This window comes from Pelophylax lessonae (genome assembly GCF_965119305.1).
Source record: "Pelophylax lessonae genome assembly, chromosome: 13".
In the NCBI taxonomy this organism is placed as follows: domain Eukaryota; kingdom Metazoa; phylum Chordata; class Amphibia; order Anura; family Ranidae; genus Pelophylax; species Pelophylax lessonae.
The window spans coordinates 166,629,531-166,646,161 of NC_138780.1; the positions used below are offsets into that span (position 1 = coordinate 166,629,531).

Sequence of the window (16,631 nt, forward strand, 5' to 3'; positions counted from 1 at the left end):
TCCATGTTTTAGCTTAGTATTAAAAATGATTGCAGTGATATAAAGTGGGGAACTTTTGTAATCTGTTCTCCGGCTATAGCTCAAATAAAACCTCTACCCTGTACCAATTTCTAGAGAAATACACAGACATGCAACGATGTAGAATCCACAGATCACATTCAGTTTGGTGAAAGGTGACGGTTACATTCGGTCATGTATGGTCTATGTGCATTTGATCAAGGACCTCAAAAGCCCCTAAGCTGCGTCCATTAGAGGCTTTTTTCCAATTTTGCTTCAGTAAACTACCAAACCCTGCAACTGTGCTGCAGTCAGAAATTAATTTACTTCACCTTAATCTGAATTTATGTATTTCTAAGAATTATGCAAAAATCTAAGATTCATGCAAGCTCCCACATGGAGCGCCTGCTTCTTGTTCCTGTACTGTGCAGTTGTCTCACGGACACCAAAATGAATGATGGCAACAAGAGGACCTTGCAACTCAGGGGCAATATCTCCTTATTCAAGGCCATCCTTCACTTCACCCTCCATAAAATGCTAGTTAAAACTGCAAAAAAAAAAAAAATATCCCCTAAATACCTGTAGGGGGGGGGGGGGGTTTGATGAGCCTCCTTCAGAGGTAGCTAACCAAGGAGGACATCATCTCCTCCTATTGAGATCCTTGGGAATATTGAGTAATGCAAAGCTCATGAGAAGACAATCCTACGCTGTGGCAAGGGCAGTGATTTTTAGCAGGAAGTAGAGCAGAGCCAGAGCGAGGACAACATGAACAATCCTCTTACCTGCAGCGAGGAGGAGGTGGGTGGAGCTACATTTTTTGGCGCGGAGGAGGAGGAATTTAAACCCTCTTCTGCTATGAATGCTGGGCTTCTGCCTGTGTGTGCCTGATGTCACTGGAATCACCAGTTCAGGAATCACACAGTGTGCGTTTCATTTTGGGACACTGCTTTGTCCTGGAATAAAACTGCCTTCACTGTCATGCTACACGACACCCCCTCAGATGTTGCGCCCGGTGCGGCCGGACCCCCTGCACCCAGTGCCGAGACAAGGTCATTCAGTGCCCAGGGCAAACATGGCAAGCTATGCCCCCCACCCCATAAGGCTAATAATGGTAGAAGGTTTGTTTCAGGCAGTAGGGAGGCGATACAACGGCTCCTTACCTCCTGTTAAATGCTCTCTGAAGAGCAATCTGCATGATGGTTACTTTTCAGAGACCAAAACACGTGTGAACAAGCCCTTAATTATTTATTTTTTACATATGTTTTACATTATTTATATTGTGTTGAGAATTTATATGTACAGTGTATATATATACATTTTACATTTTTAACTGCCAACTGCCCTGTTGGGGGGCTTTGATGAAATATCAGGGCTCTAAACAGACCCCAGATGTTTCACTTTTCAGACACCATGTGGTTTGGTGCATGTGATAGCAGATGTGTGGGGTGCCATTACCAAAAAATGGCACTGTCGCACGTCTACTAATGGATGATTTGTTTGTGTGTGTCAGGAAAGCCACAATCTTGTGACTGACATTCAAAGGTGTGAAGTTTGCCTTATAGTGGGGTCACACCGGTGCACTGCAGTTTGGTCACAGTGTGATTGTATGTGCGTTTTACCTGGATTTTAGGTGCACTTCTATTGAATTCCATTACACAGTGCGTTTTCTGAAACCGCATCAAAGATGCAACATGCAGGACTTTGATGTACTTTCATGAAAACACACTTTGTAATAGAAATTCAAATAGAAGTGCACCTAAAATCCAGGTAAAACGCACATACAATCACACTGTGACCAAACCGCAGCACACAAGTTATTAGGGATAGGTATAGGTATGGGGGAGGGGGTAGGTATGGGGGGGGATAGGGATAGGGGGGGATAGGGATAGGGGGGGAATAGGTATAGGGGGGATAGATATAGGTGGGGGGGTAGGTATGGGGGGGATAGGGATAGGGGGGGATAGGGGGGGATAGGTATAGGGGGGATAGGTATGGGGGGGTAGGGATGGGGGGGGGGCAGGTCTGGCTAATAAGAATATGTGTTAATGAAGAACAGAGTGAAGGGCTGTAAAGAAAGTGCTAATGCTGCATTTTAGGACAGGACAGGGTCAGCTAAATGGCTGCTTGGATAGCCCAGAGCTGGGACCAGAGGCTTCAGGACATACAGTGCAGATTTATGGAGTGGACAGTTGAAAGAAGAAGGTGAAGGGTTAATGTGAACAGGAGAGAGGAGCAGAAGACTCGGTGCTGACTTACTATTGTTCAGGGAAGGTAAAGAGACAACATGCTGCAGACAAAGCGAAAGTGACCAACAAGGAAGACTCAAGTGACCTGGCCGGGAACGGGGAAGTAGAAGAAGCTGACAGGGAGGAGGGGAGCTTGTAAAGAGTAGAGTGATAAACAGCTGAAGGAGAGATAAGGCAGGGGTGAAGTGAATGGAATGAACAAGTCCGAGGATCATACATTGTTGTACAGTGACAGGAGGGAGAAGGATATTCACCCCTGTCAGGCAGGAGAAGGCAAAAGCTCCCAGTGCGCCCCCTCATCACAGATATGGACATGTCCAGGGCAGATGATACTTGTAACTTTCCGCATTACACCGGCCCTGCCTGCACCCCAAATGGACCAGCCCATCTGGAATTCTCCAGATGCTCCCGATTAGCCAATCCGGGCCTGAACTTTACTAATAAGAACAAAGGCGTGCGGCATGCAAATTCTGGCCAGCAGATGGCAGCAGTACAACAATGCATAGAAACAACATGGAGAAAGAAAGATAGATAATGCAATGTACAAAATAACTATGAGGAGAACAGCACACTCCCCGTCTGAAATTCCCTTTGGAGATTTCACTATGACGAATGTCCAAAAAATATGATACAACCAGCAAAAAAGAACACGTTAAAATGCAGTAAACATAACAGTAGTCGGGTTCCCTGACTCATAGTGGAGTAGATCATGAAGTTCAAGTTCAGTCCTTTTCATCCTTCAGGAAGTTCTCGATGGGTAATATTAAAATGAGTTTGTTAATTGGCCTTGCAAACATTTTAAGCTTGCCCTTCCTGAAGATCTTCAACTCCACCTTTCGGACCTTGCCATCCTTGCTAGGGAAAACCTTTGTGATTAGTCCCATAGGTCAGGCAATCCTTTCGGTTTGTTGCTCCTTCATCAATACGAGGTCTCCTTCTTTCAAGTTTGGTTTTGATGTTGCTATTTTCTCCTTCCTTGAAGAATATTGAGGTACTCTTTTAGCCATCCGTTCCAGAAGTAATCTGCCAGGTGTTGTACACGTTTCCAGTGTTTTTGGTAAATATTCCCATGAGTAAATTCTCCACTAGGCATTAGCATATTGTCTGTTTTTTGGGTAAGCAGAATAGCCGGAGACAGTATGGCTGGTGTTTCAGGATCCATAGACACTGGCACAAGGGGTCTTGAATTGATAATAGCTGAAACTTCAGCAAGAAGAGTGACAAGAGTCTTGTGTGTAAGTCTTCAAAAGAATTTACATCCATCAACATAGAATTTAAGATGTTGCGTGAGATCCCGATCATTCTCTCCCAGGAACCCCCCATATGGGAACTATGAGGAGGATTAAAAATCCAGGTGCAACCTTTCTCCGCCAACTGATCTTGAATAGGTTTAGTGTCGATGTTCAGTTCTCTACAGGCCCCAATGAAGTTACTTCCTTGGTCTGACCTCAACTGTTTCACTGGTCCTCTGATTGCGAAGAACCGTCTTAAGGCATTAATGAGGCTGGATGTGTCCATAGATTCTATCACCTCTATGTGAACCTCTATGTGAATGGCTCGCACACTCATGCAAGTAAATAGCACAGCCCAACGTTTACTGTTTGCATAACCGCCACGGGTTCTATGTGTGGAAACCATCCATGGTCCAAAGACGTCCAGGCCAGTGTAGGTGAAGGGCGGTTCTGTACATAGTCTATCCGCAGGCAAGCCGGCCATTTGTTGGTGTAGCTGTTTTCCTCTTGCTTTACGAAAATGCACACAGTCATGCAGTAGTTGGGCTACACGTTTCTTCATACCTATAATCCAAAGACCTGCAGACCTTAACTTGCCCTCAGTGATTTGTCTGCCCTGGTGTTCAGCCTTTTTGTGGTAGTGTCGGATCAGCAACGTGGTGATATCTAGAGATAAAGTAGGGTTTTCTAGGCTGATTGGGAGAAGGAAGACCAGAGAACCAATACATTAAAATAGAATTAATTTATTAAATGTATTTAAAACAAAATTAGTATACACACAGGGATGTATAAAGGCACATAGAAAACATCCCTTATATGCAAGACATATATTAAAAACCACAGTACAGAAATATTTCCCTATTGTGGGAGCAATACATGCTTCAAGCTGATGTTAGTGCAAGAAGTCTTAGATGATATTCGGTTTGTGGGTCCTGATGAGCCAACACGATTCGCGTCAGGCTTCGTCAGGGCCAGAGAGACCGAGCAATACCGATATTTCTGCAGTTTACAATAGTAACAAAAGAAGAACGACATTAATGATACACAATCACAAAATATTGAATTTGTCATTAATACCAATACACTGTGGAGCACATATTACAGATAGAGCCCATGTGGATGTACCTAGAATACTGACCTTGCTGTAAACGAAGATTAGATGACAGGTAGGGAAAATCACAATCCCCAAAGTTAGATAATGGTTATAAGTGTCGAATTTTGTCTATGTTACTCTCCTATGTAGGTAGTAGAGAACCCCCATATATCAGTGGCAATTATTCCATCTTGTCCGTAGTGAAAGTTTATTTCCTCTTCCTGGTTCATAGATCCAGGGGAAACAAGATAACCAGGCTATAAAACATGAATATATTTGTCAACCCCATGTTAGTGGAAAAAGGGAGTGTTCATATTCAAAAGATATTGAAATATATATCAGGGACGAAATATTTTTTATTATTTCATATAAATACACTTTTACCTACCTCATGTGCTATAATTCATTTAACTCCCCTAAGGACCCACTTGTCTGACTCAACCATAGAGTCCACCTTGATAGGGAATGGGGAATATACCACACGATGCCAGGTAATGTGCTATAGAGGAATTTCAGAAAAGGACTGATTATATACTGAACAGGAAAGAAGGATATAGTAAAGGAAAACATAGATAGAGGTGGGCGGGAGGGGGAGGAGGAAAGAGGAGGAAGGGCAGGGAAAAAGAGGGGTGTGAAAGAGGGGGGGGGGAGGGGGGGAGGGAAGGAGAGACAAAGGGAAAAGAGAAAGAAGAAAGGAAAAGTATAGTGGAAAAAAGAAAGAAAATGGGATGAAGTAGGGAGGGGAGGAAAGAGGGAAAGGGAAGAGAGCATAGACAAAAGTTACAGAAATGCAAACTTGATGGTGATGTAAATGGTAGTATTAGACACTCCATATGAAGGGACACATACCTTCCGAACAATCCACTGTGAATATATGGAGGCAGGCCTGTGAATGGTTTAGGCTGTACACCATTTAAAAGTCATGATGCCCATTCATGACCCTCTAACTAGCCTATAAAAGCAGAAAGTATGTCCTTAGAATGGGATTCAGCTAATATAGGGTCGATATCAATGTCTCACAGAAATGCATATTCCATACCTCAGTAACAATGATTTTCCGCGTGTGCCTGCCCCAAGGGATGTTGCCCCAAAGGAGGTTTAAATATAGTTCATTTGGCACCAAACAATCAAACACGCCGCTCATCTAGCGGCATTACTTCCGGGAGCGGCGTGTACAGCGGAACCCGTCAATATGTCACCTCTCCTTACCGGAAGTGACGCGGCTATGCGTTCCAGTACAGGAAACCGGAAGGACCCTACCAGTTCTGGCCGTGGAAAGCCTACAGCGCCACTCCGCTGGGCGGCGCGTACTTAACTTGTGGGAGACAGTTCCATTTATGTCTGTATTGCAAGACCAGAGCGTTTTATATAGCCAGGGGCATCATTATTAAAAGGAAAACCTATTAGCCTCCCCTATATCTATATCAATCCATCATGTCAGATCGAGAAAGAGGACCATAAACCCTCATTCTTCAACTATTCGACATATTTGAGTACAATAGTTTTCAAGTGCATAAAATATTACTGCAGGGATCTGTGTCAGTATAAAATGGAAAGAAATCTTATTAAACAGAAAGGTCAGCACCCAACATCCACAATTGGTTCCTATGTGCCCACAGCATATATGTGCATATATTATATTTCTTTATTTATAAATACAATTCCATTATCTCATTACATCAAATTGTCTGTGTATAGTATTAAACACCTAAAACAAAAGAAAATATATATACAAAACATGCATATCATGAAATACAACTATCTAGATAGATATTTTTAGAATGACTGGGTCTGTGAAGGATTTATAGAAATGGTTTGAAACTAAGCATGTCGTTTAACCCCGGGGGTACCGTAGCTCTGAGGTCGTAGATCCATCTGGATTCACGAGCCAATACTTTCTTGTCTATATTCAAACCTCTCCCATCGTCTGGAATAACATCCAGAACCTTGAAACGGATCAGAGATTGGTCAAATTTATGTTTGAGGCCTACATGGCCTCCGATCGGAGTGTTGATCTGGCCATTGTTGATGTAAGAAACGTGGTCAGAGATACGTTTCCACAGTGGTCTAATAGTCTTGCCCACGTAGAATGCTCCACATGGGCAAAACATAATATAGACCACTGCTTTGGTCTGGCATGTAATGTACTGATTGATATATCTCCTTCGTCCATTTGGTAATTTGAAGGAATCTCCTTCTAGAATAAATGAGCAAAAATCACATTCTCCACATCTATATATTTTATGTGTACGGTCAGTATCTTTGGTCTACTATAGTGGCTTGAGACTATACTATCCTTGATGGATTTTGATCTCCTGAATGTTATATTTGGGCGGGTATCCAAATATTTTGATAATATTGAGTCATTTATCAAAATATCCCAATTGTTAGTAAGAACATTACGTATTTCTTTGTGCTGTTTACAATAAGTGTGATAAATCTTACCTTATTATCATTATTTTTCTCCCTTTTTACAAATAGAAGATTATGGCGATTTTTTTCATTAGCTTTGTTAAATGATCGACGTAATATTGTTTTTGAGTATCCTCTTTTCAAAAGGCGCGATCTGAGTTTATCAGATTCCGCCTTGAAGTCTGAGTCCTCGGAACAATTCCGTTTTAGTCTGAGATACTGTGAATATGGGATACTATTGATCAATGTTTTAGGGTATGCACTGGTGGAATGTAGAATCGTGTTTCCCGCCGTGGGTTTTCTATATAGTGTAGACCCAATTTGGCCATTTTCTTTAAAGAAAAGGGTGGTATCCAGAAAGTCAATTCTCTGTTCGCTCCAACTCATAGTGAACTTAAGGTTCAGATTGTTTTTATGTAGTTCTTGAAAGAAAGTTTCAAACAATCAGATACCTCCATCCCAGATGACGAGGACATCGTCTATGTACCTGAGCCACAGAACTATGTGGCTCAGGTACATAGCGAGGGACTCGTCACTGGACAGGGCTTGCTCCCACCCCCCCAGGTGCAGATTGGCGTATGCCGGGGCACAACAAGTGCCCATGGCTACGCCCTGCACCTGGATGAGGTGGGAGCCATCAAAAGTGAATATATTGTTGTAGAGTATATGTGACAATCCATCTAGGATAAATTGGTTGTATGTTTTAAAAAGTGGACCTCAGAGCTACGGTACCCCCGGGGTTAAACAACATGCTTAGCTTCAAACCATTTCTATAAATCCTTCACAGACCCAGTCATTCTAAAAATATCTATCTAGATAGTCGTATTTCATGATATGCATGTTTTGTATAAATATTTTCTTTTGTTTTAGGTGTTTAATACTATACACTGACAATTTGATGTAATGAGATAATGGAATTGTATTTATAAATAAAGAAAAATAATATATGCACACATATGCTGTGGGCACATAGGCGCCAGTTGTGGATGTTGGGTGCTGGCCTTTCTGTTTAATAAGATTTCTTTCCATTTTATACTGACACAGATCCCTGCAGTAATATTTTATGGACTTGAAAACTATTGTACTCAAATATGTCGAATAGTTGAAGAATGAGGGTTTATGGTCCTCTTTCTCGATCTGACATGATGGATTGATATAGATATAGGGGAGGCTAATAGGTTTTCCTTTTAATAATGATGCCCTTTGCTATATAAAACGCTCTGGTCCTGCAATACAGACATAAATGGAACTGTCTCCCACAAGTGAAGTACACGCCACCCGGCGGAGTGGCGCTGTAGGCTTTCAATGGCCGGAACTGGTAGGGTCCTTCCGGTTTCCTGTACTGGAACGCATAGCCGCGTCACTTCCGGTAAGGAGAGGTGACGTATTGATGGGTTCCGCTGTACGCGCCGCTCCCAGAAGTAATGCCGCTAGATGAGCGGCATGTTTGATTGTTTGGTGCCAAATTAACTATATTTAAACCTCCTTTGGGGCAACATCCCTTGGGGCAGGCACATGCGGAAAATCATCGTTACTGAGGTATGGAATATGCATTTCTGTGAGACATTGATATCGACCCTATATTAGCTGAATCCCATTCTAAGGACATACTTTCTACTTTTATAGGCTAGTTAAAGGGTCATGAATGGGCATCATGACTTTTGAATTTTGTACAGCCTAAACCATTCACAGGCCTGCCTCCATATATTCACAGTGGATTGTTTGGAAGGTATGTGTCCCTTCATATGGAGTGTCTAATACTAGCATTTACATCACCATCAAGTTTGCATTTCTGTAACTTTTGTCTATGCTCTTTTCCCTTTCCCTCCTTCCTCCCCTCTCTACTTTGGTCCAACATCCCATTTTCCTTCTTTTTTCCTTTATACTTTTTCTTTCTTCTTTCTTTTTTTCCTTTGTCTCTCCTTCCCTCCTCCCCCCCTTCCCCCCCTCCCCCTTCCTTCCCACCCCTCTTCATCTTTCCCCCCTTTTTTTCTCCTGCCCCTCCTCCTCTTCCCCCTCCCCCCCTCTATCTATGTTTTCCTTTACTATATCCTTCTTTCCTGTTCAGTATATAATCAGTCCTTTTCTGAAATTCCTCTATAGCACATTACCTGGCATCGTGTGGTATATTCCCCATTCCCTATTATCTTCGTTTACAGCAAGGTCAGTATTCTAGGTACATCCACCTGGGCTCTATCTGTAATATGTGCTCCACAGTGTATTGGTATTAATGACAAATTCAATATTTTGTGATTGTGTATCATTAATGTCGTTCTTCTTTTGTTACTATTGTACACTGCAGAAATATCGGTATTGCTCGGTCTCTCTGGCCCTGACGAAGCCTGATGCGAAACGCGTTGGCTCATTGACACCCACAAACCGGATATCATCTAAGACTTCTTGCACTAACATCAGCTTGAAGCATGTATTGCTCCCATAATAGGGAAATATCTCTGTGCTGTGGTTTTTAATATATGTCTTGCATACAAGGGATGTTTTATATGTGCCTTTATACATACCTGTGTGTATACTAATTTTGTTTTAAATACATTTAATAAATTAATTCTATTTTAATGTATTGGTTCTCTGGTCTTCCTTCTCCCAATCAGTCTAGAAACCCCTACTTTATCTCTAGATAGTTGTGGTTATATATTATTCGTGCATGGGCCTATCTTCACGGTAATCTCTTTGAACATGGTGTGGGGACTCAGCTCGGTGGTAGGCGCGGGTGACCCCTTTGGGGGTGCGTTTTCAGAGAGAGATAGCCGAGCAGTGGTTGCAAACAACACTGATTTATTCATGCAATTTACTTCACACAATTGCAAGCCTCAAAACAGCCAAAATAAAATAAAACAAAATAAATCCTTGCCACTGTGGGCGGCTACCTTCTCACGCACTGGAACCTATCTAATGAAGTCTGTCACCAACCTACTGTTGGGCAGACTTGGCTGGTCATACAGCAGACTCTCAATAGTCCATGTTTTATCTCTCCACACAGCAAACAGTTCATTTAACATGTCCCTTTTCCTCTTCATATGGAACATGTCCCTTTGTCTCTTCACACTCTTCACATTGAACACAGTTCATTTGCTTGTCTCTCCACATAGCAAATAGTGCATTTATTTCTTTCCACATAGAAATAGTTTCTCTTCTCACCTTGAGACGATCCAAGACCTTACTTCGAGTAGTCTTCACACTTGTATACCCTCCTTAGCGCACATCACTTCAGGGGGTCTTCTCCCATGCTCACCAGCTTGTCGGGAGGCACTCATCTGTCTGTCCTCCTCTCCCAGCCCACACGGCGACAGGAGGCAGCAGTTCTTCTCCCATGCTTCCTCAGCGTTGGGAGGCACACGTCCGTCTGTCCTCCTCTCCCAGCCCACACGGCGACAGGAGGCAGCAATCCATAGACTTCCTCTGGACAAATTATAGAGGCCTTCATTTCCTCATTCCGAACAGCTGAAGGCCTTTCAACTTCTTTACACCTTCCTGCTGCCTTTGGCAGCCGACACCCTATAGTAATTAGTGAACTTTCTAAATCAGGTGGAAATGTATCTCCTGCCTGTGACTACATTCCCAGATTTACCTGACTTCCTGTCACATACCCCCCCCTCTTGTTTCAACCCTAGGGTTGGGACACAGATTTCCAGGCACGCATGTGTCAAGCACTGCTGACTCTCACTGATAAGCCTCCTATTATCCTCAAGCTTCCGAATGAAACTGTTTCTGTCATCTTCATTGACAGATTTCTCATAAATGTCACACAGTTTGTCTCTCATCTCATATACACATTCCTCAACTGCATTTTTGGCATCATTTCGCTCCTTCTCAAGTTTGTCTTGCATACAAGTTTGTTCTATCCGCCATGGAGGACCATGATCCATAGGCAACTCAATTTTGCTAGTCTTAAAGTCTTCAACATTCTTAAGACACCTCTCTCTGCAATCAACAAATGATTTCCACAACACTTTGAGAACCTCTGCTTCACTTAGCTTTGTTCCAAGAAATGTCTGTACTTTATCAACTTTCCTTCCATCATCATATGGGTCAAAGGCAACAACACAGTTGAACCCAGCGATCTGGGTGGTATCCATTATAGACCTCCTCTCTGCATCAGTGAAGAAGCATGGAACTGCAACACATTCTTTTACAGGTTTCTTCAATGCACTTTCTGCTGAACTATTTGACCGCTCAAGGTCACCTAGTTCCTTTTCTCTATCTGAACTCCACATGGAATGTATCTCAAGATCACGATCAAACTTCTGCCACTTATCTTTCACCAGTTCCATTTTGGAAACACTCCCTGAAAGGCACTTATTCATTTGTTTCACGTTTTCACCAACAGACCTAGCCCTCTCCACTAGGTGGTGTTTGCTTTTTCCTCCCAGATTTATATCACTTGCTTTAGTTTTCTCCGCTTTAGTTTTCTCCACTAGGTTTTCAGCCTGAACTGAGAAATCATCATATTTCTTACACAGCACCTTTGTTTGCTGAAGGTCTAATGATACATTTTCCAATGCTTGAAGTTTTTGAAGGAACGGTTTATTCCAAAGGGGTGATTCAAGCCACATGTCATCCCATTTCTGAGGCTCACTCAGGACAGACCCCAAAACACTGATCCTTTTAAAAACTGCATCAGGCACACTATCCCCTCTTTGGGACAGATTCTCTGTTGCCTGTAATTCCTCTTCCAGTTCCTGCAACGGAATCTTCATCTCTTCTACTTGCTGTTCTAAGGCTCGCTTAGACTTTTCTAGCTCCTGAACGCTTTTCACAACATCATCCTTGGAGCTGTGGGTGGCTACCTTCTCACACACTGGAACCTATCTAATGAAGTCTGTGTCCAACCTACTGTTGGACAGACTTGGCTGGTCATACAGCAGACTCTCAATAGTCCATGTTTTATCTCTCCACACAGCAAACAGTTCATTTAACATGTCCCTTTTCCTCTTCATATGGAACATGTCCCTTTGTCTCTTCACACTCTTCACATTGAACACAGTTCACTTGCTTGTCTCTCCACATAGCAAATAGTGCATTTATTTCTTTCCACATAGAAATAGTTTCTCTTCTCACCTTGAGACGATCCAAGACCTTACTTAGAGTAGTCTTCACACTTGTATACCCTCCTTAGCGCACATCACTTCAGGGGGTCTTCTCCCATGCTCACCAGCTTGTCGGGAGGCACTCATCTGTCTGTCCTCCTCTCCCAGCCCACACGGCGACAGGAGGCAGCAGTCCTTCTCCCATGCTTCCTCAGCGTTGGGAGGCACACGTCCGTCTGTCCTCCTCTCCCAGCCCACACGGCGACAGGAGGCAGCAATCCATAGACTTCCTCTGGACAAATTATAGAGGCCTTCATTTCCTCATTCCGAACAGCTGAAGGCCTTTCAACTTCTTTACACCTTCCTGCTGCCTTTGGCAGCCGACACCCTATAGTAATTAGTGAACTTTCTAAATCAGGTGGAAATGTATCTCCTGCCTGTGACTACATTCCCAGATTTACCTGACTTCCTGTCACAATGGTGATATGATGTTTGCTGGGAATAATGACAGGATTTTGTTCAGCATTCTAGGTGGGCTTGAGTCAAACGACCACGAACTCTGAGCAGGCCAAAACTGTCCATAATTGGATTTAAGTTAGCAAGAGGACTTTTTATAGGAATCTGCTGTCTATGGTTCAAGCACTTCCATTCTACATTAAATTCTCCCTGCTGGACATGACGTATTATGAGAGACTCGCTATGAGAAATGTCCTCAGAGAAGGGTTTATGGCAGACATGCCAACCATGACAATCTTTATCTTCCTGAGTATTGTGATAACATCTAGCGATGTGCACTAACCTTGCAATGGTTCTGACGAGTCTCATCCAACTGGAGAAATGTTCAAAGCGATGACAGTCAAGGCTGGAGATCTGTCTTGTTTCAGGGACTAATGCACTAACTTCAGCGCGGATTTCTGGATCATTATCCGGATCCTGGATGCTGAAAACTTCCTGTACACATTCGTTTGCCCCTCCTACCAGAAACTCTGGACCTGTAGGCCAAGTAGAGTTAGTAAAAGAACCTATAGACATAGGCCTGGTGGTGTGATCTACTGGATTGGTACAGAATATTTTATCCATAAAGGCGACAATGTGTTCTCTCGTCTTAAGCTTGCTGTTCATGGTACGCTGAAGTGAGTGAAATCTGGATAGCGCTTGCTCCCGATTGTCCGGGAGCCTTACCCTGGTGGTTCGGATGGGTAATGGAGAAACCCAGTGATCGGTTTCATCTTTAAATCTTGATGAACTCTCTGTCCTCTACTGATAAGGCTACTTTATCGTCATCCTTGGTTGTGTGAAAGACTGATCTCCCCAAGTTGTCAGCAAAGAGGGGAGAAATTATGTCAGGTGGTTGTATGAGGTCTGGAGACTTCTCCTTTACTTCATAGTGATGAGGACATGGCTTAATGCAAGTTGTGCGTCCATCTGCGCACACGTACGTTTTGAAGGTGTCAATTCTTGGTTGATCCAAGCATACATTTCCTATGACTACCCATCCCAAGTCCAGCCTCTGGGCATATGGCGCGTAGTCAGGACCATTACATTGTTGATGCACCTTGTGCACCCTTAGATTGTCTCTGTCAAGCAGGAGTAAAATCTCGGCATTGTTGTCCATAGGTGGGATAACGTTGGCTAGGTGCATTAGGTGCGGTTGGTGAAATGCAGCTTCTGGGGTAGGAATTTCATCCCTATGGTTGGGTATTTGATCGCATTCAATCAGCGTTGGTAGGAGTACCCCAATCTTGCTGAGGACTTTCTTGTGCTCCTTTATGGTTTTGGATCTAAACCCCTTGCATTTGTTCAGTGAGTGTGGTTTTTTATGAATGGGACATTCACGATTGAAGGACTTGTCTCCTGATGAGGTCTTGTACTGTTTACCCGTGGGTGCTGCAGAAGACGGTAGGTTAGTCTTTCTAACACTCACGCTGCTCTTAAAGTCTCTGTGTTTATGCATGACACGTTCATACCTTGATGATGGTGTTGCTGAATCTGTAGTGTTGAACTCCAGGAAATTGAGGCTGGGGTCATTCCTCATCTGGGACTGTTCATCAATGAATCTGCAGAAATGAATAAATGGGGGAAAGGTGACGTCATGCACCCTTTTGTACCTTGAGACTGATGCCGCCCACTTTTCTTGCAGACTGTATGGTAGCTTCACGACAATTGGGTTCACTCCATGGGCTGTATCCAGGTAGCACAGCCCGATCAGACGAGGGTCTCTTTTGGCAAGCTCTAGTTCCATGAGCAGGTCACTCAAATCCTGAAGCTTATGGACATCCTTAAGATTGATCTTTAGGATGTTCTGCAGTCTCTTGAATAGGGCTTTCTCTATCGCTTCTGCACTGCCAAAGGTACGTTCGAGTCTCTGCCAGGCGGCAGAGAGACCTGCTTCTGCTTGTCCCACATAGACAGTTCTGAGGCTCTAGATATGATTAGTGGCACCTGGGCCCAGCCATTTGATCAGGAGGTTTAGCTCCTGTTCTGCGGTTAGGTTGAGGTTGGCAATGGCGGCCTTGAAGGTTGCCTTCTAAGCTCTGTAGCTCTCTGCACGGTCATCACATTTTGAGAGACTTGTATTAATTAGCTCTCTGCTCACCATAAACCTGGCAAACTCAGACATATCTGATTTCTCACTGCTTGTTGCCACGACAACTTGTGATGCCGCCGGGGTGTGTAGGCTGCGCGGCGTGAAAGGGTGAGATGCTTCCGGGTAGAATGATGTTGCTGCAGGGTTGAGCTGTCATCTAGCCTTGGTAGATTGTGATGACTGCTGCTTGAGCTGTGGGGGTAGGCCAGGAAACACCTGATAGCTTTTTTGCTGTAATAACTGTCCTTGAGATGGCACATCTTGGTGAATGCCATCGGGTTGCTCAGGCACTGTGAGTGGCACTGGCACTGAAGGTCGAGTCGACTTGGAGGTTTCTGTGTTGTCGGCTTGGATTGTACTGCATACTGGGGGTGGTGCAGATAACTGTTCCAGTACATAGTCGCTGGTGCGATCAGCTGGATCTTCTATCTCCTGTGGTGGCGAGCAAACTGGACCAAGATCTTGGCTCAATTCTTGCTCAAGTTGTCTTACTTTAGCTAATGCAATTTCCTCTTCCTCTCTGATTCAAGAATCTTTATTCGAGCCTCTGCTTGAGGGAGGAAACTCATCCCCATAGCTCTTCCAGGTTATCGCATAGCTCGTCTTTTGTGGTTTGATAGTTTTCCCTGACCTTTAGTGTTGGTTTAAGGGAACATCTTGGTCGCACGACTTGGTCTGCTGGAAGTGTGGGTTCTGCTTCCTGTTCTTCGTAGTGATCAGTATCAGGCTGCATTAGCTTAGTTTCATCACTGGGGAACTGTGCGATGTCCTTTTATGCCATTTTTATTTAGGGTACGCTGTCTCTTTAAGAAAATATACTTTTGAATTGGGGGCTGAAAATTGCAGTGCGACTGTGCTGGGGCACTCTGGCAAGGTCCCTCAGGTGTTTTGAGTGATTTGTGGGGTTTGGTTGGAGAGGGACCCCACGTGCCTTAACAATTCTTCTGCTATGCGAGCAAAGACTTGTGGAACATGCACTGTAGCCAGATTTGCTGCATGTGGACCTGTTGCAAGAGAGATTCCTGAGTGTGGTACTGGACTCTGAGGGAATCTGTGGCCGGAGTGTGGACATTAAGGCAGTTTTTCACTTTTCTGTCTCCACATGAAGGCGAATGAAGGTATAACTGATAATAGCTGTGTGACTTCCTAACTTCGTATCCAAGCAGTGGGGCAGACCGGACCGGCAGATGCTCAGGTAAGATGGATCCAGACTTAGGAATGAGGATGAAATCAAACGTGGGTTTATTCAATCCAGATACAGCAGTATATGATGATACAATACTGCTCTGTAGTAGTGGTATCAATACTTTCCTGTTGGTGTCTATCCTGAGGCTAACTGCTGGTCAAAAACTGATGCCTTCTCATATAGACCTTTTCTTTAGAGTTTTGGGAACATTTTCCTCATACCCTCCACAGCATTATCTGGAGTTAATTTGAGATAATACTCTCCCCTGCATGGATGCATGTATGTTGTGTGTATTCATGTAACCTGAGACAATACTCTCTGCTGCATGGATATACATATATTATTTATGCTCCATATATATATTTTTCTCAATTCGCTTACACCTTTTGATCGTACATGACCCCCTTTTGGGACATCCATGTGAAACCTTTCACTTATTGCTTGCCCCCTTTACATACATCGTTTTACACGCACCCGTTGGTAGGGTTGTTTTTGGTAGTACAATTTATAATGACGATTAATATTTAGCAATAGAACAACTTTTGCGCACATATTCGAGTCATCTCTACCATATTAAACTTACAGGTTTAAATCTGTTGTTTACTCTAATGCACGGATATAGAAACTTGGACCGCACAATACCTTAATGTGGGCGGTTTACTTTCTATTTCCATGCGTCAGTACATCCAAATGTGTTGTTGTAATCCTCCTTGTAAACATTCCATTGGCTTCAGTAACATCAAAACACTCTCATTATTAACCCTATTTTTGTGCTTTAAATTGTGGATTGTATTCTATGTTCTGTCCCCACATGAAGGTGAATGAAGGTATAA

The 16,631-nt window shown here is 43.4% G+C and overlaps 1 pseudogene across 1 annotated transcript; it reads right to left on the reverse strand.

The window, feature by feature from the left end:
* Positions 1–13,256: 13,256 nt before the first annotated feature.
* Positions 13,257–14,872, reverse strand: LOC309569224 (annotated as a pseudogene). Its single transcript has one exon. The product of its transcript is annotated as an uncharacterized misc_RNA (transcript).
* Positions 14,873–16,631: the final 1,759 nt, after the last annotated feature.